The following is a 25,004-nucleotide window of genomic DNA, read 5'->3' on the forward strand; positions in this document are numbered from 1 at the left end:
TTTTTGCGGTACGCAGGCCTCTCACTGCTGTGGCCTCTCCCCTTGCAGAGCACAGGCTCCGGACCCGCAGGCTCAGCGGCCATGGCTCACGGGCCCAGCCGCTCCACGGCATGTGGGATCTTCCCGGACCGGGGCACGAACCCGTGTCCCCTGCACCGGCAGGCGGACTCTCAACCACTGCGCCACCAGCGAAGCCCTGAGCCTCTTTCTTTTATTCTATGACCTACCTGAACTTATGTCCAAGTGATGCTGAGGATGAAATTACCACTTATAAAAAGGCCATTTCTCACCTAGACTCGGTTTATTTAGAAACTTTGTTTCAGCACTTACCCAATTAGAATATACTTGCAAATTTTTTTTTTCCAAAATATTTCAGGAAGCCCTATGAGGGCTAAAGATTATTATGTTTTGGCCCAAGGGTGTTGATTTCAATTGTGTATCAAGTGAAAAAATGAACAAGGCTTAGCTCTCTTATTTCCTCTTTTCTATTCTGCCTTTAATGGATAAAAATAAAATAAAATTTTAAAATGTTTCTTATAGAGAGCTGGATAGAAAAAGCTTGTGGAATAATTGTTCTTCAGCTAAGGACTTAGGAGTTTGGTGCCTTTACCCTGTAGCTGAAAACTCTATTCTTGTATTACCTCTATGTGTTCACACAGTTCATGCATGGCTGACACTACTTCTGTGAAGGCAAGAGACGAAAATACCAGATCTTGATTAAAGCCACCCATCCACACCAGGGTGAACCTATGCAGAAGAATTAGACCGTTTCTGGATTTGCTCCTCTATGATCAAGGCCAATGGTGGATATTCATGGACTTTTTGAGTTCTCCTTCTTTTTCCACCTCCAAGACTCAATACCAAGGGGATTTGTGGGAAGCTGCCAACCTGCGTCAGTGGGGAAACTTCTGTACCAAGACACCCATGACCAGGATCTTCTGACAGCTGTGCTGCTGGTTCAGCATGTCACTTGGGACAAATCCATGTGATTTCCTTGTCAGTATCCTAGTAGTAACGGCCGGTTTCCTTCTTTTTTTGGATTGTTTTGAAAATCTAGGTAGATTATGAAATGCTGCACAAAGCACTTATAAAATGCAAGGTAACGCTCTGTGCATACTCTGCTCTGCCAGATGCCTGACATTACCTAACAGACTCATGGCTTTTCAGGAGCACTGGATAGAATCAGTTTGCCCCCATATGTGGCCCTGGAGAAAATGAGAGAAAACAGTTGGAAAGGAAAAAATAAAAATCAAGAAATGACTAGAGCATGTCAATAGAATGAGTTACTTAAAAAAGCACAATTTGATTCTAATCTAAGCAGATAAGTCATGATCCTTCCTGAATGGCCAATGAAGGACATCCTGAGCGACCTGTGTGTTGAAATGCATTGTGAAGAACAGATAACGATTCCTTGCCTTTGAAGGGCCAGCATTCAGACACGGCTAACAGATCATAAACATAATAAAGTAAAGTAAAATAAAATTCCAATGACTAATGGACATGGCAAGGAAAAAAGGGATCAGAGATGTCCTTCAAAGTCATAGGATATTTCAAGCTAATTAAATTAGTGCTTGTCTCAGCTTTATTTTATGCAACAAGAAATGTAGTAACATCCAGCAAATGTGCTACTCTTAGCAGACCCTTGGAAAGAGACCCTCGGGTAAGAGACCCTCATTTACTGAGGAGGAGGACAGTGAAACAGATGTCATGTCAGTCTTGAGAAGCTGACCCCCTTTAACAACATAAACTAGAACAGAACTGCAGCTGGACTAATCCCTTGGAAATCTGGAAGTTACTTTCGTGGTGCTAAGGACAAGGGTTGAATGCCACTCATCTTTGTCTGATGCACACACTGGAAAAAAGACATGGGATGTTTTCCTTACTGAATTACAAAGACTCAACATTTATACAAGGCTACTGTAGTCCACATTTCTGATTCAATTCAATCTCTAAACTTAATGCAGAAACTTGTATCTCAGCCTTAAACTGGTTACTGTGGTAGATACAAAGAAATATGACCAACAGATACAAAAGATACAAATTACCCAAACTAACCATTAGAAGCAAACGTGAGAATTGTATAAAAACAAGAAAAGCCTGCTGCTCTTTTATTTGTGGATTCTGGTGCTAATATTTGAGTACATGTATGTTTAATATCCTCAGAATTATAAAAACTTTTAACGAAGCAATGTAGTAACACTTTGATAAGATGCGAACACTAGAAAAAGTGTTTCTCTCAAAATCTAAACGCGCATTCCTCTTTCCGCTCACAATAACCCCTTTCCTCCTTTTTTCCCCTCCCTACTAAAACAAATGAACTCATCCATCAGACACTGCTGCAAAGTCTGGCCTAACAGTGCTTTCTTTCTCCCAGTGCTCTGCCTCAGGCCACACAATCCCAGGTCTGAGGGGAAGTCAGCAATGACCCAGTGATTGAGTAAACCCATCACTTGCCTGCTGGACTGAGAGCTGTTCACTGAAATGAATGTCCCTAAGGGAAAGCCTTGGCCATCTGAAATTCTGCCTGCTAGAACCTTCAAGTTCCAACCAGAACAGCTCAATTTCTGGAAGTGGCCCAAAAACGTAGAGAAAGCAAACAGATAAAACCACTTTGTTGGTGAAGGACTCAGTCTCCCTCTGTTACACACACACAACATACATACATACACACACACACACACACACACACACACAAAGAATAAAAATTCTAGAGATGCAAAGATTATCTCCAGCATTTTGTGATTTTGTAAAGGAAAGGAGTTGTGTGGCTTGGGATCTCATTTACAAGATGGGATAAGACTGCATGAATTTTGAGGGGAGCAGATGAGACGATATATGTAAAGTGCTTAGCACAGCCCCTGGCAATTAGTAAAAAAATCAATACATGATAGTTACTGTCATTACCATCACCATCATCATGACTTAATGGGATGGTGATGAACTTTACGAAGAAAGGGGCAGAGGCAAAAGAGACTAGAAAGAAGAGATGGAAAGAGAGATGAGAGGTAAACTGTGGCAGCTTAGTTCTCCTTAGGAACTAAACCAAAGATAAGCAGGCAGGACCGAATATAGACAGAAGCCAAGAAACAGCAGCTCTGCAGCAGGAGAGGCTCATGGCCCCACTGCAGCTCCTGCACAGAGAGCCCTGAGCAGTGCCGTTGTTTCTGCAGCACTGGGGGTGGGCAGGTCAGCCTCTGTGTGGACATGCCAGGGCTCCAAAGGCAGAGGCCGCTGTGTGCAGACAAATCGAAGGTTAGTGAGCTTTCCTACGCTTTGTCACAGCCTGGATGACTGTGCCACTCACATCTTCCACTCTTATGTGTTTATGTGTCTGTCTCCTTCACCAGACAGATTTCCAAGGTCATGACCATGTCCTAATTATTTCTCTCTATATTCCCTCTGGCACAGGTCAGGCACACAGTAGGTCCGCAATATATGTTGAGCAGATGAATTCTCTTAGAAACCTCTTTTCACAAAGAGACATGGGGGGCTCTTAAAGAAGGGAGCTCTCACATGAAAAGCTGCTCAGCATCACTAATTATTAGAGAAATGAAATCAAAACTACAATGAGGTATATCACCTCACACCAGTTAGAATGGGCATCATCAGAAAATCTACAAACAACAAATGCTGGAGAGGGTGTGGAGAAAAGGGAACCCTCTTGCACTGTTGGTGGGAATGGAGGTTCCTTAAAAAACTAAAAATAGAATTACCACATGACCCAGCAATCCCACCACTGAGCATATACCCAGAGAAAACCATAATTCAAAAAGACACATGCACCCCAATGTTCACTGCAGCACTATTTACAATAGCCAGGTCATGGAAACAACCTAAATGCCCATCGACAGATGAATGGATAAAGATGATGTGGTACATATATACAATGGAATATCACTCAGCCATAAAAAGGACCGAAATTGGGTCATTTGTAGAGACGTGGATGGATCTAGAGACTGCCATACAGAGTGAAGTAAGTCAGAAAGAGAAAAACAAATATGGTATATTAACGCATACATGTGGAACCTAGAAAAATGGTACAGATGAACTGGTTTGCAGGGCAGAAATTGAGACACAGATGTAGAGAACAAAGGTATGGACACCAATGGGGGAAAGTGGTGGTGGTGGTGGGGTGATGAATTGGGCGATTGGGATTGACATGTGTACACTGATGTGTATAAAATGGATGACTAATAAGGACCTGCTGTATAAAAAATAATAAAATTCAAAAGAAAAGAAGGGACCTATCTCTCCTCCGCCTCAGGTCCTAGGTCACCTGCATGGTCAGTGACCTCTTTAGCATATCACCAATAGCTACAGTTAAAAATGGTCATCTGAGCCATGAAAGACAATTTAAAATTATGTTCAGTATATACTCCCTAAAAAGATAGGAAGGGAGTTATATGTAATATTATACTAGTATAATGGAATCTTGGAAGCATCTGGCACTTGTATACTTGTCCCTAATCAGCCCAAGAAAACTGTGCTATTTATTTATTTCAACAACCATTTTTTGGTAACTTGTTTAGTTCTCAACATTTCACTAGGGACCAGAGATTCCAAAATGGATAAGTCAGCCAGACCTTGACTGTGCATTTCCTGACCGTCAGTTAGAATCTAGAGCCGCGCTTCTAAAACTCAACCATCTGAAAAATCAAGGGTTTGGTTTTGTTTTTGCTGAAATTTAAACCTTTGCTAAGCTTTCCATGACAAAGAACTTTTTAAGGACGATGTCCTCAGAGGGTCAAACAAATTGAAAGTATAAATAACCATTTTCAGGGAGCACAAATCAATGTCCCTTTAAAAAAACAAAACAAAAAAAAACACTTCAGTTCTCATGCTGCTCTCAAGAAATGCATAGGACTTTTGGGAACTTCATCGATTTTGCAGAGCTCAGTCAAAAAACATATTCTGTGTGATCACCTACGTAAAGAAAACAAACGGTAAGAAGCTGAGAGAAGCTGAGAGAAAACAGACCTAGGAGGACAAAGCAAAATCAGGTGAGGAATAACCACTCCTCCCTAATGTACCAGCAGATGCTGTTCTGCTCCTGACGAGTTCGCTCCTGACCCTGCAGTCTTTCCACATACCTACCATGGTTTCGGTGATGTTCAGTGGGGTTTGAGACCACAAACACATAAAGGGAGGGTAAGAAGCTTTTCCCTAGCCTTGACGTTCATCGTCAGCCATTGAAAAGCTATTGAGGAACACCTAGGGTTACAGGTTATTAGTTATTAGGACCTTGTAAATGTTACCAACATTTGCAGTCTACTCTAAAACAGTTATTTGAAATCAGCCCAAATGTTCCCCATTTGAAGCAGCATAATTACTGAACATGGTGGTTCCTTCCCGCTTGTCCAACGCAATGTACTTAGAGAAAGAGACCAGAGGGACAAGCCTGGTAGGACCCGACAATGCAGGCAGGAGCCACACGACTGGGGCCCACCAACAGGAGACCATAGCTCAGCATCCAGACAACCTGGCCACAGCACCTCTTGGCATTAACACTCTCCAAAGATCCACCTTCAGTTCCAGTCTGACACATGAAGGTTTCAAGTCTTTGTCTGAAAAAGAGAACTAAATGCATGGCTTGATGGTAAACACTTCTGTTGGAGAAAGACATGGCAGAAATGGGTTACGTTTAGGGTCTGACCACGTTCTATTCTAACAAGGCCTTTGGCCAGCTGTCATCTCTGTGGGACCTCTAGTGGGGTCCAGGCTCAGGCAGTTTTGGTCCTGGATATGACAAAGGCACATCTGGCAAGCTGCTTAGTATTCCCGTATCTGGGAGGAAGTCACCCCCATATCGTCTCTATGACATCACTGCCATTACCACCCTAGGAATGGTACTGCAAAAATAAAAGACATAAAATTTCTAATTCCAAGATCTCCCTGAAAATGTTAAGGAATTTTTACGATTCACAAATTCAAATTTGTATTTGTAAAGCATGTTCTGAACCCTTTAAGCCTCTCACTATTCATGAGCATTTTCTAGGCCACAGATTTTGTTTGTGTCTTTGCTGTTTTGAGAAAGGAAAAAATTCACAAGGCAATGTCCAATGGACATCAGGATGGTCCTATTGGCAGTTTTAAAAACATCGGAACATGATTAAAATTTTTAGTAAAAAATGGTACTTCTCATAAGTTAGTAACTATCCCATTAATTTTCTACAACTAGGACAAATTAAGATTCTTAATGCATTGATTCTGTCAAGTCCTTCCCCTGGTCCAAAACCCTCCAAGACTCACTCTGCCTCTACGGTAAAGCCTGAGATACTTGGACTTTCAAGCTAGACACGGCCTCAAGGACCACTGAGGTCAAGGTTCTTAATTTTACCTATGAGAAGACTGAAGTCTAAGGAGCTTAGGCAACTTACTCAGGGTCCCCAAGGACCCAGACCCATGGACTCACTGTTGCCTCTTGCTACTGCTCCAAGGTAACCAGCATCCTTTTCATCTTATCTGGTGGGTCTCACAGACCACCCTTCTCCCTCAATATTCTGCTCACATGCCTGCCTCTCTACTTCTGCTTAAGCCTTTACTTTTCCAGGAAGAAGACTTCACATCATTTCATGCCTTCCTCCAGTCCTCTCTTTCCTAAACTCTTACTTATACAGAGTCAATTATTTGGTGTTTCTCAGGCATCTCTCTCTAAATAGACACTAAGTACTTGGAGGGCAGAAACCATCTCCTGTATGTCTCCCCTGCTATGTTGGAGGCCCAACTAGACAGAGTAGGAACTCAATAAACCCGCTTCAAAATAGCCAGCAGCAGGCTGGCTTTGTCTTCCCACCTCTGCACCTGCTATCCTCTGCCTTGAAGGTTCTCCCTCCTTACCTCTGCCTGGTTGAAATTCTGGTCTGTATGAGCTGTCCCTCCCCAAAGGTCTCAGAATACCTGATAGACCCCTTTGTAGCCCTCATATAGGGCAGAATATTCTTAATTCCTAACTGCCCATCTATTGGTTCCATAAGTCTAGGGTATAAACTCCTTGGGAGACACAGATTATGAGTTTCTTGCTTCCTATTGTATCCCTAGCTTCTAACAGTGCTTAGCTCAGGGTATGTGCTCAGGAAATAAATAAGGAATGAAGGCCCCCAGAAGAAAGTCTGAACTCCTCATGGAAATCAAGGCTTTCCATGCACATCTCCAATCTCATCCAGCTTTCTACAGGCATATTGCTCTAGCCAGCCTAGTCTCTAGCTACTAACTCCTGAACATACTTTCATATTCTAACCCAAACTGCCTCTGGCTCACGGTCTCACCTTAGATAGAAAGCTCTCCTGTTATTCATCTCCGCCTGTTTTCAAATTCTACCCATCCTTCAAGGTCCAGAACAAGTCTTATCACCTCTAAGAAAACTTGCTCCAGGCCACGCAGATCTTCCCCTTCTCTAAATTCATCAGCATGTGTTCACATGGCTCATTCATTGCCTGTTCATGTTGCTGCAAGTCCACAGATATCTTTCCATCTCGGTGGAACCTGGCCTATGGAATCCCCTTTCCTCTGAAGTCAGCTCCTACCTCTCCATTTAGGACGTAATTATATACATGGTCTTGGGACATCTCCTGCACCATTGTTTTATATTGTTAACTTTTGTGCACTTTTGTCTTGGTATCCTAGTCTACTTATAAATTTTTCAAGGCAAGTCATGCTTTCGATGTCTTTGATCCTCTGCAATTCTTTGCACAAAGTAGGAGATTAATAAATATTCGTTACTTGACATGTTAGCTAGAAAGCAAAGATGTGCAGGAGGAGAGAACTACGGAAATTATAAACAGTAACTTTTGCCAAAAGTGAAGCTGAAGTTTCTGATTATTAGAGGCTGTCTAATAAGGTCAAATGGTGATAGTATAATTACACCATCATTTGGTAAAATTACTCTCTGAATAAAGGTTATTTTTAAATAGAAACTTTTGTCCATATGATAAAAAATTATGAATAGAAAAGGAATAAAAAAGGAAAGAAATAAAAACATATACCCAAGATTGACACACACACACACACACACACACACCCCTACCCCTACATCAGGAGGGCTGGCTGCAGCACCCACAACTGCATCAGCTGACTTTTATGACAAGGTCTAGTTCATGATTCAGTTAACGTCATGGCTTTCTACAAACGCTTGCCCAACAACTCCCTGAACATGAACAAAATAATTCTTCCAGAGCTGTAGGGAGAGGAGGGAGGAGTACCAATCTCTTTTTCCTACTTTGCCATAAACATTTCCTTACAGTAATTATTTTTTGATGGACTGTGCCTAACTATTTATTTATTTTGTATCTCACCATACTCCGCCCCCCCCACACACACACACAATGTGTACAGCAGCTGCTTTCAACCATAAATAGCAACTTTAGAATACAAATGCTGTGTTGGAGGATCAGTAATTCAGGGTTCAGTAAGCTAGCAACAGTATGTCAAGACCTCCTAATCTATACCCTCAACTACCAAATGGCCACACACCCCCAAGACACGGGCCTGCAAACCCGCTGTTCAAATCAGGGTTGGCTAATCACAAATCGATAGTGGCCAGCAACAGAAATATCACAAAACAGAGGGGTCTCTTTGCTGGGCTCCAAAAGCCAGCGGATAAAGGGATATAAATAGGAACCTAGGAAGCATACACACTACTAGGAACCAGAGGCCACAGAGCTGCCAGTTAGGATTTGGCTCTGGGAAAATCCAAGTTAGTCAGCATCTAGAACCCTCTGACAACCCCCACCTCACATGGGTTTTATATGCCAAAGGCTGAACACGTTTTAGTGAAAATGAATTGTAGTTCCATTACCAGGAACGTTCTCCTAGCTGAAGACAAGAAGGAGAGAAAAGGACACTTAAATTTTTTTTCTAATAAATTAATGAAAACTGAATTCTCATCTCTGAGACATATTACCAGAAAGAAAATGAAGACTCATGCCCTCCTCCCCGTTGTTTAGTTTGGTTTTGTCATCACTTCATCCATCTCGCTTTAACGGACCTGGGTTTCTAGGGGCATCTGTAGTGAAGGGTCCTCCATTTCTTAAAAAATATACATATTTCATTGGTTTCCTTTCCCTATCCAATAGTGAAGGTCATGATATAGGAAAGCAGCATAACAATGTGGTTTTTTTGGTTTTGTTTTTTGTTTTTTGCGGTACGCGGGCCTCACACTGTTGTGGCCCCTCCCACTGCGGAGCACAGGCTCCAGACGCGCAGGCTCAGCGGCCATGGCTCACGGGCCCAGCCGCTCCGCGGCATGTGGGATCCTCCCGGACCGGGGCACGAACCCGTGTCCCCTGCATCGGCAGGCGGACTCTCAACCACTGCCTCACCAGGGAAGCCCAACAATGTGTTTTTTTAATCAACCACTCCAGCAGTGGCAAAAATAAATGAAATGTGGGAGGCTGTTTATTAGTATATCAAAGAGAAAGTGAAATTCCCCATAGGGTGACACGATCATTTGTTTTCCCCAATGAAGCAAACAAATGAAATAGAAATAAAACAGGAGCCTACCCTTCATCATTCATGGTGTAATGAGTTCTTGCGATTAACCATTCTCCTTCCTTGTTACACTCACTTCCAAAAAACAGATGTACAATGACATGAGCAAAACAGTCAAAGATCATCAATCTGTAAGACAGGAAATGCAGCAGCTAGACTTGCATCCTCTTTAAACATGAGCTAACTCCTGGCTGGTGGCTCTGGCTCTGCTGTGCAGGAAACGGGCTCACTGATAAGAGGTATTTGGGTAGCAGCAGTGATAAGGAGGATTTATTGGTAGCACTACCCTAGGACAGGGAGACCCAAACTTGCCACGGCTCTCCATACCAGGTGGCCGCCTATACAGGGTGCTTAAAGTAAAAAATCTTGGATTCAATGAATCCAGTAAGAAGTATGCAGTTGGTACTTCTCCCCCCTCCAACTCAACCACCTATTATTAGAAGCTGGACACCAACAACATTCTGTCAAGAAGACTAAAGACAGAGTATGTAAGGCATGGGGGAGCCCTGTCCACTGACATTAGGACAGTCTAGTAGATGGACAAGGCTACCACACTGGCATACAAGGAACACCCAGTTCAAGCCCTGATTGACTGGTGCTCCGAGGTCCTAAGCAAGAGGTCTGGCCGACAGAATGGATGATGTGGGTGCTCCTGGGTCATGGGAGTAGGGCAAGGTGCTGATACGGAAAATGCTACCCCTAGCAGTGATGCTCAGATGACGGCAGGCATGCAAGCATCAACATTTTCTGGAGAAAAAATGGAGACAAAGAAGACAGGGAAAATGGAGATGAGTTGGAGATAAGGAAGGAAACTTGTCCTCATTGTCAAACAGTGATGGAGTGCTACGGAATTCAGGGCCCCTGCTGGCATCACAGACATAAGAACAACTGATGCTTATATACCACTTTACCATGTGTGGAGCCTTTCACACACGCTGGCTCTGTCGATCTGCCAGGGTCTTCAAGTAGATGATTCAGAAGACACTGACAACGCGACTCTAGATGCCAGTAAAGTTAATCCAGATCTAGGGCACCCCTGGCTGGAGAGGTAAGAAGGGGGAAATGCTCCTTTAGGTAAAGGGGTAGTCACCCCATTTTGATTTCCTCTGCTTGAGAGTAACAGGATTTTAGTGAAAAAAAAAAAATCGATAAGAGTATCAGAGCATATTCAATGGCATTTATAGCATCACTGACCTTGTTACCTCTTGCTGGCACCTCCGCAACTCAATTTCTATTGAATGTCTATTGAAGCTGCATTTTATTGGGGATGTAAATATCCATGAAGGATCCTGATTCTCCTGACAATGGTAGCAGTTGCTTGAAGGAGCAGAGTGAACACTTGGATTGGGGGACACACTGCGTGACTTCCCTCCACGGCTTGCTAGTCCCCCACCCCTAACCTGTTTCTATCACTACCTACCAAGATGATTTTGAATGAAATCTGTGGCTAGGATGTCTAGAGAAAAGCAATGATGGTTTCCAGCATAACAGAGAGGAAATGCGCTGTTCTCTCTAGGATGCGCCCTCGCGCTCTCTGCTCTCTTGGTTGTGGAAAGGGATGTGCAGGTAGTCCGGGTGCGGAAAAGTCCTGAAGAACAACAGAAAGAGTTGGAGAGAAATGGAGTGCAAGGAAAAGACATGCTGAGCAGCCGTCAGGGTGGAGGAGCCTGGAAGCCACCATAGGAAAAGTGAAAAATAAGGGGATGGAGGCAAAAGCTTTTACGACTGCTTTCCTTGCAGTGTCAACTCAATCCCTAGACTCCACTCAAAGTGTCAGGTTTCTAGGAAGCCTCCTGTGATCTCTGTTCCCTGCCCCCAATGCCCGGGTGCCCTCAGCTCTTCCGGGACTTCCCACACCGCCTCCGCAATGCCTGCTCATGTCTGTCTCCCAAACTAGACCATGAGGGACAGAAGCAAAGACTCTCTTATTCACAAAAAAAATCCCAGAAAATAATAATCTATCCCCAACTCCTAGCACAGTCACTGTTGCCTAGAAGGTGTTCAACACCTGTTTGCCAAATAGTATGAATCTTAAAAACGGAGATGTTAATAAACAGATAGCGGCCGTAACAATCCCAGGGCAGCTTTGGAATCTTAAACCAATACAGAGCACAACAAACTAATAAAACCCTCATGAAAAGATGCTCAACATCACTAATTATTAGAGAAATGCAAATCAAAACTACAATGAGGTATCACCTCACTCTGGTCAGAATGGCCATCATCAAAAAATCTGCAAACAGTAAATGCTGGAGAGCGTGTGGAGAAAAGGGAACCCTCCTGCACTGTTGGTGGGAATGTAAATTGATACAGCCACTATGGAGAACAGTATGGAGGTTCCTTTAAAAACTAAAAATAAGAACTACCATATGACCCAGCAATCCCACTACTGGGCATATACCCTGAGAAAACCGTAATTCAAAAGGACACATGTACCCCAACGTTCATTGCAGCGCTATTTACAATAGCCCGGACATGGAAACAACCTAAATGTCCAACAACAGATGAATGGATAAATGATACATATATACGATGGAATATCACTCAGCCATAAAAGCGAACGAAATTGGGTCATTTATAGAGATGTGGATGGACCTAGAGCCTGCCATACAGAGTGAAGTAAGCCACAAAGAGAAAAACAAATATCGTATATTAACGCATATAAGTGGAATCTAGAAAAATGGTACAGATGAACCTATTTGTAGGTTGCAGGAATAGAGACAAAGACGTAGAGAACGGATATGTGGACACAGCGGGGGTGGGGGTGGGGGAAGGGAAGGGTGGATGAACTGGGTGATTATGTTTGACATAAATACACTACCATGTGTAAAACAGATAGCTAGTGGAAACCTGCTGTATAGCACAGGGAGCTCAGCTCGGTGCTCTGTGACGACCTAATGGGTGGGATTGGGGGATGTAGGCATACATACATATAGCTGATTCACTTCATTGTACAGCAGAAACTAACACAACATTGTAATAGCAATTTTACTCCAATTAAAAAACAAAGTGAAAAAAAGAGTCATTCAGTCACTGGGAAATAAACAAGGAGAGCTGTGTGCAGTTTCTTCAGTATTCCACAAGGCCAAATGAGGCATTTTTATAACTGGCATCAATTCCCTACAGGTACAGGTTTCACACGTTGTACTCTTTGACCTAAAAGTGTTACAAGCAAGCTTTAAAAGTGTCTGACTAACCCTTCACCTTCCCCAGGAACAACTTATATGTTAGAAAAATATAGCCCATCCTGTTAAGGTAATGAATTTCTTAAATGTCAAGCTATTTACTAAAATAAATTACTCCCCAAACCACTTTCTAATCTACCTTTCTAGTGAAGACAGTACAAGCTGATAGGAAAAGTCATCTATCATGTGAGTGTTCCCCTGCAGAAACAAAATTATTTCATAACATACAACACAACGTGATGTGCATAAAATGCAGTCAAATAATGTTTAAGTAAATATGATTATTACTAAGATACCCTGCAGTTTTTTTTTAAACATACACTTTGCTCAAGGAATGGCAAAATCTTTGATAGAATTCCCTATAAAACAGAGACACATGATAAAGCTACGAATACTACTCTAATTCCTATTTATTTAAATTTGCCACAGACTCATTTATGCAAGAGTTAAATTTCTCGCTCTCTGAAGTTCCAGCATTCTATGATCATTTTGTTTCCTGACACAAATTTTAAGGCCCCTTAAATTCTGAATTAGTCTAAGTTTGATTCATTTAAAATTCTTTTTATGGCATACATTTAGACATGAATTAAAATTAATTCTGTTATGAGAAATTTCCAATTGCTTGTGATAACTGGCAATAAGCCAGATTGTTGTAAAAGCCAGAGCTGGTGTAAATAAATGAAGATGTTAAATTGAAATACTTTTGGAGCTGTTTCAAATTATAGCAGAGCCAAAACCATATCCATTTACCATTCAGTACACGTATGCCAAGCATAATATATAGTTTTTTATTGCTTCAAATAGTCTAGATCTAGCAGTGTATATGTTAACTCCTTTAGAGAAGATTCCTTTTATCTGTTTCCCCATTGGGACCCAACACAGATGAATGAATGACTAGAAGACTGTAACAAACCTTTTCCCCCTATCAATCTTCGGTTAAATTCCCAAAGAGAAGCAAATATTAGCAGAAGATGGACAAAAGGCCACTGGAAAAACGCCACTGGAACAATCTGTACTCGACACCACAAAATAGTAATAGTTCTTCTACTGAGATCAGTTATCCAGGCTTTAAATACTTTGGCCCCCAGCCAAAGCTCCATGAGGGCAGGACCCTGAGTCTCCTAGGGCTAGACTAGGAGTCCCCTAGGGCCCAAGTATCGCCCACACCTAGCACAGGACACTCGACTCCACTTACGGAGGCAGGACGGAGCAGTTATAAGAACCCACGCTTTGGAGTCAGACAGATTAGGGAAGAAACAGGATCTACTATTTACCAGCTATGAGACCCAGGGAAAGTTAATTAATCTCTTAAACTTCAGTTTCCTCTTCTATAAAATGAACATAAAACCATCTACCTTGGAGGGTAGTTCTGAGCATTTGAAGCAGTGTCTACAAAGCAACTACCATGTATGCACTTAGTAGATCCTTATAGAAGATAGCTCTCATTATAAATAAGGGAATATGTATCAGGAAGTATACATGTCATTAAATGATAAAAAAGGCTATGACTGCCTAAATGATATTTACACTAAGCTTCACTCCCATAAAAATGCCTCAGGACACTCAAAACTGATGCAATCTCACTTTACCTTTATCTGTTACAGCCCATAAAAAATCAGACCGAAGACGGGGAAGTAAGCACACTGACAGCTGGCAAGATTCCCATCAAGGAGGCACAAAAAAGAACTATCAGCAGATGCAAGAGTCCAGAAGAGTCTGAGCAACGCAGTCCAGGGACAGCGGCTTTCAGCTGACTGAGTGCCCAAACCAGTGTTCACGTGGATGATCACAAAGAGATCCGATTGCCTGCAGCATATTGATTCCACTTCAGAAAGCAAGAGAGATAGAATCTATGTAAAAAAAAAGATTTCTATCCTACTAGTTCGCCTCTACCACCCGCAGCTGGAATCCAGGTCTCTTTCCTTTGGGTTCTCATAGCACTTTGCTTGCTTCTCCACCACAGAGCTCCTTACGGTCTTTTTTTCTTTTCTTTGATTTTTTTTTTTAACATCATTATTGGAGTATAACTGCTTTACAATGGTGCGTTAGTTTCTGCTTTATAACAAAGTGAATCAGTTATACATATACATATGTTCCCATATCTCCTCCCTCTTGCATCTCCCTCCCTCCCACCCTCCCTATCCCACCCCTCCAGGTGGTCACAAAGCACCGAGCTGCTCTCCCTGTGCTATGTGGCTGCTTCCCACTAGCAATCTGTTTTACGTTTGGTAGTGTATGTATGTCCATGCCACTCTCTCACTTCGTCCCAGCTTACCCTTCCCCCTCCCCGTGTCCTCAAGTCCATTCCCTACATCTGCATCTTTATTCCTGTCCTGCCCCTAGGTTCTTCATAACCATTTTTTTTTTAGATTCCATATATATGTGTTAGCATACAGTATTTGTTTTTCTCTTTCTGACTTACTTCACTCTGTATGACAGTCTCTAGAACCATCCACCTCACTATAAATAACTCAATTTCGTTTCTTTTTATGGCTGAGTAATATTCCATTGTATATATGTGCCACATCTTCTGTATCCATTCCTTACAGTCTATTTGGTGTTAGTCTACATGTCAGGAGAACATAAGCTTCTTGAAAGCAGGTAACCATTGTTATTCATCTTTGTTCAGTAAGTGTTTGTTGAATGTGCCAATTTTCCTCTCAAGATGACAGATGCAATTCTAGTAACTTCTACGTCCCCAACAAGTTCTCTCCTATGAGTAAGAACTCAATTCGGAACACACTGTAAATATCTGCAGCTTACTGCTTTACGCAACAACACCATCTTCTTATGGAGCATTTATTTACAATTCTAACATTTTGGCAGCCATGTTATCATAATTATAAGGCAAGGCATAACATCAAACCAAATGATCAGCATCACCTTTTCCACCAAGCTGCCCCAGATCACTTCGTTTGGTTTGGTCTTCTCTCTCCTTCCAAATGCTGTGACCATTCATTCAATTTTTCAGTCAACATTTACTGCTGCTGTGGGCCAGCACTAGATTAGGCACACCTGGACATATATATATCTATACAGATAAAAGTATTTGCCTCCAGGGGAGCAACTGTTAGAGAGCAAAAGATAAGCAAGTAAGAAACTGTGGTACCGTTAGATGGTTGATACGGCTGGCATAAAACCAAGTAACAAAGGATGCCTGGACGGATTCAAGAAAGATTATGCAGAAAGTGGGATCTGAGTGGACACTCGGAGAGTTTTAGCAGGAAAAATATTAAATCTGGGGCTTGTGTTATCATAATTGTTTCTAAAGGGGAAGAGTGGGAAGATTTTACTATGAAAGAAAATAAACATGTCATAACCTTTCTGAAGATCATCAAGTTTCTACTGCAGACGTAAACTCTTTCTGTTGCCTTTAAGCTGTTAGCTATGATAATGAAATTACCTAACGTGGTTAATCAAAGAGAAAGTTAAATTTAAGCAGGAAGCAATGAAAAGACATCACATGTCAACCTGACAACTCACAGCAAGTAAGAACCATGTTCCAGTGCGCACACACACACACACACACACACACACTCACACTCTCTAGTATATACACAGAGAATTATGCAGCTGCTTTTTTTTTTGGTTATCATTGGAAAGTTTATTGGAAATTCAGCATAAAGCGTTTCTTACACTCTGACCTCATCTTGTACATACAGCATACTTTGTGATACAGCATATCAGGTCCACTGATCTAAACACAAATGACATGATGAAAGGAGAAACAGCCCAGAGAAAAACAGAACAAGATGAAAACACTCTTATTTTAGGAAAGGCTGATACAATGAGTCTTCTTCAGTCTGTAAAGGTAAAGCTCCAAAGGGGACAGAAGGGTGTAAAAGAGGGAAAAAGAACTTGAGTGACTATACATACTACACACATCAGAGAATTATGTAGCTTCTTGATGTGTTCCCAGGGTCTATTAAAAATTTGACAGGGAGAACCCAAAATGAAGACTCATAATATCCCCAAATCTGAATATTATACATTCATCTAACCATAACCTCTTTCAGCAGATATTTATTCAGGGCCCAGCATGGGCCAGGAGTAATTCTAGGTGCTTGAGATCTGATGGGGACAAGAAAGACATGGAGCTTTAAGTGGTCACTGTGAAAGAGATTATGGTAAATCTTGATATTAGCAACCCCAGAAAGGTAACCATTTATGGTTGTATTTTCACTGCTTTCCCCAAAGAGAGAAAATACAGGAGCAAACACAACACCATAGGGAGAATGCATAAAAAGAACATAGATATATAAATATATGTATATGTATACCCTTATCACTTTGCTGTACACCTGAAACTAACACAATATTGTAAATCAACCATACCTCAGTAGAAAGAACGAAAGGAAGGAAGGAAGGAAGGAAGGAAGGAAGGAAGGAAGGAAGGAAGGAAGGAAGGAAGGAAGGAAAAGAGAGAGAGAGAGAGGAAGATAGAAAGGGAGAAAAGAAAGACTGATTCTAATTTGGGGGTTGGGGAGGGAAGCTGGCTATCTCACAGCTACTTTCTAAGACTTTATTTCTCAAACTGTGATCTAGGGACCAACAGGATTGGGATTCATCTGGGATCCTTTTAGGAAAACAGAATCTCAGGCTCCACCCTCGACCTCAGAATCTGCAATTCTAACAAGATCCCCAGTGACTCCTACGCACGAAGTTTCAAAAGCACTGTTCCAACAGGTTTTATTTACAAGCTGAATTACAAGACAGGTCACCTTACATTTGTGGCTGAAGGTGACCTCTAAGGCTCCTTCCAACTTTGAGACAGTACAGTGACACCGGCACCGTAAGCCTTTTAAAATGTCAGGTTAGGGACAAACCTACAAATACTGTATGCTCTTTACAAAGTGGAACTTTGAGGAATACAAAATTCTGATGACAGGATAGTTATGACATACATGACCCATCACACTTCATAAATTCTAATTCCTAATTTCAGAATCTAGACCGTTTTGAAATAAGGATAAATTAACTTATTAAAAATAGCCTATATAAAAGAAATATATTTACTACCCCCTAATTCCTCCAAAGAATGTCAGTATCTGAGAACAGTTTGGCACTTGCTTGGGATCAGTAATTTATAATTCTAAGGAATTTAGGGAAACCACACCATGGTACCAGACAATGTTGAGAGATCCTATCTCTTTCATATGTTTGAGACTAATGGGTTATGTTGCCCACTGCTGTTGGACTTACCATTAAATTTACCTCTAAGTGTCTGTGGCTGTAATTACTGACTTGATTTACACCAACTCTGTTAATAGATTATCCATACAAAATTCAAAGTTCCTAATCTACTCAACCATATCTTACTGAATGAAGTGTATCAAATATATCAAAACTTGAGGGCTTCCCTGGTGGCGAAGTGGTTGAGAGTCCACCTGCCGATCCAGGGGACATGGGTTCGTGCCCCGGTCCGAGAAGATCCCACGTGCCGCGGAGCGGTTGCGCCCGTGAGCCATGGCCGCTGAGCCTGCGCGTCCGGAGCCTGTACTCCGCAATGGGAGAGGCCACAGCAGTGAGAGGTCCGCGTACGACACAAAAAACAAAAACAAAAAAAAAAATTTGAAATATTCCTAGCCTTTCCTTTGATTTTCAGCTTCAATTACCGTATAAGGATTAAGTTTTAAATATACGCAATTCCCTACTTACTGTCTTTTCAAAAGTAAATAAAACAAAAGAAATTCACTCTCTATATGAAATTTTTAGTGTTTTCCTTATGGATCTGCTGCTATTGGTATATGTTTAGCATAAAGCACTCGGAGTCCCCACATGATGCATGTTAGCCTTCTGTTCATACAATGCTGTGTTTCTTTTTTTTTAAATAAATTTATTTATTTATTTTTGGCTGCATTGGGTCTTCGTTGCTGCGCACAGGCTTTCTCTAGTTGCAACGAGCGGGGGCTACTCTTCCTTGCAGTGCGTGGGCTCCTCATCATGGTGGCTTCTCTTGTTGTGGCGCACGGGCTCTAGGTGCGCGGGCTCAGTAGTTGTGGCACACGGGCTCAGTTGCTCCACGACACGTGGGATCTTCCCAGACCAAGGCTTGAACTCGTGTCCCCTGAATTGGCAGGCGGACTCCCAACCACTATGCCACCAGGGAAGTCCCAATGCTGTGTTTCTTGTTTTCAAGTTTAGAAAGAAATTTCAATCCATCTCTCCAACCACCAGAAAGAAAGATTAAATATAACCTCTCTTCTCTTTTGGAGTTGACTTTTCAAAACTGCAATTTAAAAACACATTCTGGGGAAAACTGGAGAGCAGCCTCCTTAAACTCTAACTGAGGTAGACAAAAGCTGTAAAATATCTGGCACTCGTTGTCCCTTAATCCCTGAAGTTTCACACATAAAACTAACAGCTATTTCTTGAACAGCAAGTCAACCACGGCAGTTCTGAACAAATAACCTAATAAAAAGAGAGTTTGGGTTGCGATTTCTTTAGAGATTAAAAACTAAAATAGGTGGCGACGTCAAGGGAAGTCAAGGCTTTGGAACAAAAGAGGATATTAACATCGGCAGGTTCAGCAAAAGATGGAAAAGACAAAACACTGAAACGCAGACCAATGTTTACACTGGGTTGTCTCCTTTAGGAAAACGAGACACTAGTTTGATGAGAAATGCAGATCCAGCAAAAATGTGTTCCTTTAAAATCTTAGGGAAAGCAAAGAAAGAATTGCAAAACAAAAGCAAAGCACAGGCAGAGGCATGGCTCTGGGCTCTACCTGCACTTACGGCAATGCTGCATTTACCTGGGGCTCCATAGGTGCCAGCTGAGTTCTCCCCTCTGCTCACAGAATCTCTGGAGGACCGAATGGGGCTCAGTTCTTCCAGATGAGTTTGGCTACAACACAACTCTGGCATCCTCTCCCCGAAGTGATGTGGCCTGTGGCCCTCACCACTTAGAGACACTTCATAGTATACTTCCCAGCTCTAAGATTTTTCTAGAAACAGGCTGTGGCTCCTCGTCAGGCAGCTTGTTTACCACTGAGGAGGGAAATGATCATAGCCGAATAGACACCAGTGGCCCCTGGAACACAGCAATCCTCTCAGCAAAGGGCTTTATGCTTCCTTCTGACTGAAAGTTTTCTACTCACGAGGCCAGGGAAAGGCCAGGCACAAACAATAGAGGTGAGGCAAAACTACTAAATTTTTAAAAGGCTTTCAAAATTGCTCGTCAACTAGAGCAGTTTATAACAAAACTGTGCTGGGTCACAAGAAAGACAGGGAGAGCTCAAGAGGGGACAGGCGGAATCAACAAGCAAGATACAGATTTTGTTCCTACCTCTTAGAACCTGAACAATCCCACCGATCTAGTGTGACACCATAAATAAAGTGATTCACAGAAATTCTTATGTGTTATTTAGCTAGAAAAAGTCCAACCAAAGTTTGTTCTGAGCCACCAGGCACACAAACATGTCCGTGAAAAGGTATACAAATCACAGCCTGGCTACGTGCAAACAACGCATGTGGTGGTTACACCCTCTTCTGCCACCAGTCCACGCTGGGGTCAGGCTGATAATACACAAGGCAAATATGACCTTATTTCCCAAGCAGAAAACCACAGAGCTTACTTTGGGGCAACCCTTAATTTTGCTGCTTCTGATAAACACAACATTATCCAGTGACCCACATCCAGTGGTGACCCCACCAATGATGTGAGAAGTGCCATCTCCCTCTGGACTGGTAAGACCACAATTGCAAAGATGGGGAATTTTGCTCTGCACTAGGGTCTGGGGATTCTAGAAACCAAAATCTTTCTAAAGGGAATTTCATAGGAGACATAGTGGTGATACCATCACTCCTGCCAACCGAACCTTCTACCTTTTGTTAATGAGAAGTAAGCTCCCTCCAAGAAGCAGTCCATAAAATTTTCACCAGGAACACTTCTGTATCACACACACAGGTCTAGGAGTTTAAGATGCATTCTGTACACTATCCAGAGGGAAATTTCATTTAAGTAGTTGGCTTCGACTTCTGATTTCAATGTCATGAAATATTTCACCTTCCAGGGAAAGCAAAAGATCACTTGGGGATTGGCTGGCACTTTTATTCATCTCCAGTAACAAACCAACATTAACATTTATTTCTAAAAATGAAATTATTTATAAAGGATGTAATCACTCAATGGAGCATGTGCTCATGAAGTTTATAAACATGGAAAACTTCCGCTTTCAGATGCTTATCATTTGCTAATGCCCTTTTTGTGAACTTGGAGCAGAAGAGGCTTCCAGCGCTGCAAGATACTTACCTGGGGGGTAAAATCAGCTGCTAACTTTTAATTCATTTGTTTTTGAACATACTGTGTACCCATGCCTAAGTTTTTAGAGAAGTGTGTGCGTGTGTGTGTGTGTGTGCGTGTGTGCGTGTGTGTGTGTGTGTAGAGTTTTTTAGAGCCTCAAAGCACAATATTACAACTGTTGATGAGCAGATTGAGATTAAAACCAATGTCCCCAAATTGGGTAAAAATAAAATTCTAAAAAGAAAAGGGCATGGCGATTATTTTTGTGTAATTCATTTTTTCAAATCAGAGCTTTAATAAGCAATTTTTATGCTGGTGAATTCAGAAGTCAACTGACACTTCTTTTTTCTCCATCCTCATTTCTGATTTTAAAGAATAAAAGAACTCATTAGCACAGAAAAATGAGTTAGGTTTTCTTCCTGACCTTTATAAAGCCTTTCATCCAGATGAAATTTAATTAAGTTCAATATTGATATGGACATAGCAGAGAGCAGGAAAGTTAAAGGACAGGCAATTTGGTTATATGTTTATGTTGGTAACCTTTATCTAGCTATGTGTCTTTGTGTGTGTGCGTGCATGTACACCTTTTGGGCATATGCCACAACCTACCAGGTAGGTACCTCACCTCTGCTGCTTGTCACCATAAAACTCACAGATTTCTTTTTCTTTGTATTAAAGCATTGTTGATCTCCATTAAAATGCACATACTGTTGGGCTACCAATATATTCTACCATTAACCCTTCCCTGATTTAGTGCTCCAGGTTAACTGGTTAGACACCTAGCAAGTTCTGACTGGGGGCAGGGGGAGTCCAGGAAAGGGCAGCAATGAGCACCCTGCCTGGGGAGCATTGGGCTTGGAGGGTCCCAGAGAGGCCTGCACACAGTGTGGAGGCCGTGCTCTGCATTTCATGACCCCAGGGAATCTAGTAAAGGGGTGCTTCTCTGATGGAACCCTGGGCAATAAAACTTGCATGCAACCTCTGTGCACCATCCCCTCAATGAATGTACCAGGCATCCACCTACGACCTCACTGTGCTGTCTTCTAAACAAGTGACTCATACGCCTGGAATCAAAGACACCACACACCCTGATCCTACCATAAAGATACCTCCCTCCATCTTGTGTTCTGTCTTACCCATACCCCACACACCAGACAGGAAGACTTTTATGTGATGTCCCAAATCCAGTGTAAGCCTTGCTTTCCTATTTTCATGACTAAGGGCTAGCAGATCCTGCCTTCTCCACCATGGGCCTGGCAGGATGAGGTTAGTAAACACTGAAGGAAAACTATATGGAGATAACACAGATATAAACTCACAGCTGCTAATATGTAGGCTTATAAAAATATTAGCAATAGAGATCTTAATTTTGAGATAATATTGTGATCATGGACAAAGCCTTTTCTGACTAAAACTGCTCTCAGAATACTTAACTAATAATTTTCTGGAAAAACGGCTCCACTATCAATATTGAGTTCAGTGGCTCCTGGGTATGTAAGCTAGTTAAACTCCCATTTTCATTGCTAAAAATATTACAAAATAAGTTGAAAATAAAATTCAATCACCCTAATTCATTTAAAAAATACATGTATGTAGGCAAGATGTTTAGGAAGAGAGTAGTCTTATTTCAAACCCTTTACTCATATTTTAAAGGGGTCACTAGGAAATGGGAGGGAACAGGAATCTAGCCAATATTTTATAACAACTATAAATGGAGTATATAACCTTTAAAAACTGTGAATCACTATATTGTACACCTGTAACATATAATACTGTACAGTAACTATACTTCAATTTTAAAAAAGGAGAAAAGAAATGGGAGAGAACAGAGGAACCTAGAAAGAGAGGGAAATAATCGAGTCACCAAAGAAAAAGTTGTGCTTGAGAAGTCTCCCACCTACCCCTCCCAGTGGCCACTCAGGACACCTCTCTCTTCAGGAAATGGGATCCAAGAGGAAAAGGAGCCCTGTGGTCTCCCTGCCAATATCTCCTTGAAAGAGCTCAAGGTGGCACCCACATGAAGGAAAGAAGGTCTCTGGGGACCAAGGCCATGCAATCAGCAACCACTTACTAAGCACTCATGGCCCTCACGACTGGGCAAAAGCTAGAGTCTCAAAGATGCTACAAAGGTAATGACGGGTTAGCTTATAGCCTGTAAACAATTACAAGGCAATTAAAAACAACACCACTTAATGGCAGTTTGCGCAAATGGCAGAGTGAGCATTTGAGAAGCTCCCAAGTGCTCTAAGAGGAACATCTGGGATGCCTCTGAGAGAGGAGTTATCCTAACAACTTGAAGGGTAAAGCCGTACTTCCCATGTTGATGAGTAAGGTAGGCTGGTGGAAGGGGTGTTGACCTCCAGGCAGAGTGAATATGTAAGCAAAGCCCAGGAGATTTGGCGAATATGTCATGCTCTAAATATGTCTGAAGAGGAGTGTCAGGAAATCAGGCTGCTTAGGGAGACAGGGGCTGGATAATGAAGGGCCTTGTAAGACCTTGTTAGCCACTGATGTCAACAGAGAGGTGAAACGATCAGATTTTTGTGTTAGCAACATCATTTCTGGGAACAGAAGGGATTGGGTTGAGGGCAAGAATGTTGGTAAGAAGGATTCCAATGGTAGTCTAGTAGCCAGATGCGAGATAGTGCACGTCCAAATCAAAACACTGTACGGAATCTAAAAAAAATAATAATAATAAGGTTCTGGGCTTCCCTGGTGGCGCAGTGGTTGAGAGTCCGCCTGCCGATGCAGGGGACGCGGGTTCGTGCCCCGGTTCGGGAGGATCCTACATGCCGCGGAGAAAAAAAAAAAAAAAAAAAACACATAACCACGCCACCACTATCACATCTTAAAAAATAATAATAAATCCTTAAAGTCAAGTATCCAGTTAGTGTTCAACTTTCCCCAATTGCCTCATATTTTTTTCAGTTTGTTTAAATCAGGATCCAAATAAGGTCTACACATTGTTACTGGCTGATGAATCTCTTTTCATCTATAGGTTCCATGAATGTCTTTGTCTTTTTTTTTTTTTCCTACCCCTTTGGTCATTTATTCTGTAAAGTTGTTTAATTTTGCTGATTGCATCCTTGACGGATTATTTAACATTCACTTTATTCCTCTGTGTCCTATATATTGGTACTCGAATATAGAGGTTTGATTAATTCAGGGTCAATCTTTTGGCAAGAATACTTCCTAAGGGGGTGTTGAGTTCCAACAGGAGATCTACAGGCAGGATTTTGTAAAAGATGGAGCTGACAAATCATGCTTATCTGCTCTGGCAAAGAAGCCAGTGAAAAAGGTGAGGTTGAGGAACAGTAAAAGCACAGCAAAAAAGACAGTGGATGATGAAAAAAGAAACAGAAAAATATAAAAAGCAACTGCTTCCTCTACTCATAAAGCACCACACTCTCGGACCATTTCAAGCCACCCTGAGCATCTCTCCAGAGCATTCAAGGTAATAACTGGCACTCATCACAATTATCCTAAAGTCATAAAGAAGAAAAGACTACATTATTTTGCATTTACTTTGATGAAAAGTGTGAAGCATTTCCTGATTTTTAAAAAGTCTATCATTAAAATTTTCAGAATTAGACGTTTCTATGCTTAAAGAATTAATCTCTCAAGAAAATTCATGGAAGAGGGAGCTCTACCATATAACTCATATGGGTAACTATTTTGTCTTATAAACACAAAGTCCATATAATGACATCCCTCAACCCCACAAGGGAAATATTTAGCCAATAATATAACATTGATGTAATTATTAGAGTAATACGGAGCAAGATCTAAGGTTATGTATACCCTTTTAATTAATTTTCACCATTATCCTCACATGACATTCTTTTCTAGGGACCAAAACTTTCATTTTACAAAATGCACCCGTAAGAAACAGATCTCCATTAACTGATGCCCCCTAAGGGACACATTCATTCTGTCAACCTGCCCTCTGGAAAATCTGTCTCATTGTCTGTGACTTTTCTCCTGTCCCTGCCTCAAAAGAACAAATTCTATTTGAACATCTATAGCAAGCATGTTCCCATTCACTGAGTGTTCCTGTGCACTATAATTACCCTGCCATTAGGAACAAAT

The 25,004-nt window shown here is 41.7% G+C and overlaps 1 protein-coding gene across 2 annotated transcripts in view; it reads right to left on the minus strand.

Annotated features, from left to right (window-relative positions):
• Positions 1–25,004, minus strand: part of CUNH1orf21 (chromosome unknown C1orf21 homolog) — a 229,262-nt gene that overhangs the window by 156,822 nt on the left and 47,436 nt on the right. Inside the window, exon 1 of one of the 2 annotated variants that reach the window (XM_007447103.1) lies at positions 19,426–19,697. The exons of the other annotated variant lie outside the window; for it this stretch is intronic. The gene's annotated coding sequence lies outside the window, so the exon portion shown is untranslated. Of the gene's footprint in view, positions 1–19,425; positions 19,698–25,004 lie in introns of those variants that run through there. 2 annotated transcript variants of the gene reach the window in all.

This window comes from Lipotes vexillifer, unplaced genomic scaffold, assembly GCF_000442215.2.
Source record: "Lipotes vexillifer unplaced genomic scaffold, Lipotes_vexillifer_v1.1 scaffold1577, whole genome shotgun sequence".
Classification (NCBI taxonomy): Eukaryota; Metazoa; Chordata; class Mammalia; order Artiodactyla; family Lipotidae; genus Lipotes; species Lipotes vexillifer.